The sequence below is a fragment of the Teleopsis dalmanni genome, chromosome X (genome assembly GCF_002237135.1).
Source record: "Teleopsis dalmanni isolate 2A chromosome X, ASM223713v2, whole genome shotgun sequence".
NCBI lineage: Eukaryota > Metazoa > Arthropoda > Insecta > Diptera > Diopsidae > Teleopsis > Teleopsis dalmanni.
In genome coordinates, this window is record NC_051848.1 from 22877557 (window position 1) to 22881375 (window position 3819).

The following is a 3819-nucleotide window of genomic DNA, read 5'->3' on the forward strand; positions in this document are numbered from 1 at the left end:
CATTGATTTCCTAGGCTAACGTCATTATTGGACTGTACTTCGTAAACTTTGTGTTTCAGTAATACATATAATAAACATAACTTCGAACTTATAGTTGTCATAATGATTTGGATCCGAAAATGCTCAGGAAACTTGTTAGTTGACAGAAAAATTTATTTGTTCGATTGTTTTACTAAGTCGCACTGACGGCGTGGGTCTTCATGTCAATTGTTATTGAGTACCGATTAAACAGCTCAATAACGATTTAATTAAGGGTGACTATTACAAAACATATATTATCTTTTAGTGTTTGTTTTAGATTAGTTATATCACGGCTGTCCAAAGTACGGCCTGTTTATGCGTTTGTGACCCGCGACATGTTTTTAATCTACTACAATTGTGTACATTTTCTTTTGGTTTTCTGGTAAAAGTACATTATTTTATTTTTATGTTATACCAAATAAATGAATTTAAATTGATAAATTAATGAAACTAAAATTGACATTATAGCCGTATTTTTATTTTTATTTATGAACATATGTATTAATCTCTGCGACCCTCCAATTTGTATAGCGATTTGTATTGGCTCGCGATCCCATCTGGTCTGGACAGCTCTGAATTATATTATTAAAAGCTACTTACTTATTCCTATATTCCCATTGATAAAACGAACAGGTTTTTATTTATCATCGAGTAATTCTACTGTATCTACGAGTATTAAAACTTATGCGGGATTGGTCGACTGCAATGGATCATTGTAGACGTGGTAAACTAGTGACTTTAGCTGTTCTAGAAACAGTAATCAAAACTAAAGTTTTATAAAAGTACTAATGGCCAATTCGATATATATATAATATATTTTATTTTAATACTAATTGAAAGTAATAACCACATGAGTCCTTATAACTCCCAATACGTATTATTTGTTTTATTGGCTTAGCTCTGTTTTTAATAAAAATACTTTTACTGAGGCAATAACAAGAATGTACTTTCCCAAAATCAATGCACGTTCGAGTGTTTTTTTTTTCATTTTAAATTAATATACAATACAGTTTTGAATTGTTTAATTTTTTTTTACTTCTTCCTTCCCAGTTTATATATTTTTTTGCTTAAAACGAAATTCATCAAATGTGTAAATTTATTCATGAAAATTTGATATTCGCCTTTTTCCGTATGGTAACACTGCGATGTGCAATTTCTTCTTGATCAGTGATAAATCTGTGTAAGCTTTGGAGCCAATTTAAAATGCAAAAAATAGAAAATCTCGAAATGTATCTGAATTTCGTGGGAGCCCTTTTGTGTGTCAGTCCATTGATTTGCAATTGGCTTAGCACACCTACAGCACTACAGATGAAGTGGAGAGATAATTAATCTTATTTCTCCACTCTAGTTTAGTTAGTACGTTATTTTTCGATTTAATTCGGTTAAAAATTTTATTTCATTTTATTTTACTTATTTATATTTTTGTTAATTTATTTTAAATTATTTTGGACAGCCAAGGAATAAACGGTTGGTAGTCACAGAATTTTAATAAAATACCAATTATCTTGGTAAGTTGAAATTGCTCCATTCAAAAATCTTTATTGTATAAATTGCCTAAAGCAATCAAAACCGAAGTGTGATTGTTTTGGTTCACTGCGCTAGATATTCATAACTATCCGTTGGTAACTATCCTCTATGGTAACTACTTGTGATTTGTATCTTGCTCAGAATAGCAGCTAAACTACTCACAACATTCACGTAAAGATTGCAGTACTGTTATCTGAACAGCTAAACAAATATTAATATATTTAATATATTTAGTTAGTTAGTTGAGGTGCAGGGAGGAACGGATCCTCCTCAATTAGTTACGAGACAGGCGTTTTGAATCCACACATCCTCGTAATAATGAGCAGAAAAAAGGTCAAGCTAGAACGAGTCAGAGACATTTTTAAAGTTAAGAGTTTGGCCAATGTTAATGCTGGAGATATCGCCGAATGTGTCAAAGAAGGAAACCCCCAGAAACTAGAACAAATAGTTATTGTTTTAACAGTTTATTCTGAAAATGAAATAGTTGTACTATAAAAAGTTATATGCTTTTGTGCTAAGGATATATGTGGTACTAATTTCAGTTTTTAGGCATATTCCATTTCGAGGAACCATACTTGAATCGAACCCGATTGTTTGGGACATTCATATGTCCAGATTTTAATCCAAAAAATAATAATTTAGCAAAAATCAAAGTGTGCTCAGTTATTTAACATTCAAGATGCACAAATTTTTTGATTACAAAAAATTTTAAAATATCAACACTAACAGAAGATTTAGCTATAAGAGTTTTTAATAGATTTGGGATTTAAGAGCGATCTATTATACAATGTACTTAGTTTAGTTGTTTTTGAATTAATCCTTTGAATGTTCTGCATTGACACAAAGCTGTCATTGTATAAGATTTTTAAACCTGATTTTTTTACTCTCAAAGTTAAAATATCCGCAACCTAATTTCAATCTTCAACTTTTCTGCAAACGAGACATTTAATTAAATTAAAAGAAAACATCCATAGAGAGAAAATACAGGTATCTTCACTGCATGCACAAAGTAGAGTCACCAAATTGCATATATTGCGGAGCTGAGGACGATACCGTAGAACACACATTCTTCGAGTGCAATAAGTGGTTGTCCGAACGAGAAGCACTAGAAGCGCAGGTTGGTATTTTCTCTCTAAGGACGGTGACAGAAAAAATGACCGAAAACAAAACAAATTGGATACTAAACAAATTGGAAGAAAAAGATCCTGAGATTGAAAAAAGTAGACCTTGACAGAAAGCAGCGGGAGTAAGCAGATGTATTACACCAAGATGAAAGGCAAGGTTAATCAGCAGCAGCAAGAGCGTGGTCTGAACGCAAGTCACACCGATGGAAGTTTTAAATGACTAATAGGGACCCTATCTCGAAGTAATACTAACGTAGTCTCGGGATAGGACAAGGTCTCTAGGAATGAACTGGTTAAATTTATTTTGAAAGTTGATACTCATAAAAAATATATGATGGTGTATATTTGATATATTTTTTTAAGGTCTCTATCTTTACTGTCAACACTTGGAAATTTTAGACTATGCATTCATGCAAAAGTAGCCGGAATTAATCAATAGAAATGTTATAGTCTTCCAGAAAGATAATTCGGGACCCTACACAAGCTTAATACTTAGCTTGACAAAAAAGTTTTTATAGATTAAACGGAATATATTACCACACCCACTATATTTTCCACTCTTAATAGGTGCAGGTTTTCACTAATATTAGTCTCTGGAAAAATTTTTGGGCCTCGAAATTTTAAACGCAAATGAAGATGTTATTTGAATGATTAGAGGGTTTTACGTATTATGAGTATGGAATCGTACTACTGCTAGAAATGTGTCAAGGGAGTTGCGTAAAATTGAGGTATATATAATTTATTTAAATATGTAAACACTGGTTTTCGATAAAAAAAAACTACAAGCCAAAAAATCTAATATTTATTAAATCATAAATAAATGAGAATTAATAAACGAATACATATAAAAATGCATGTATACGGGTAGTATGTTATATTAATTTGATTTTGGAAATAAGATACAAAGGTGTGTTTGCCTTCTTCTAATAAATCTATTAACCAAAACAATATTATCGAAAAATGTTTAATGGATTTTAATGCAATTCTTTGAAATCTATCAAAAACTATATTTAATGCGAAGTGATACATTTGATTGTTTATGAAATGAACGTGTGTGGATATGGACTCGTACGTAAGGAACTATAATTTATTGTTTTCGAAATATAAACAATATTAACTATTTAATTGGCTGGCTTAAAGCCAATTT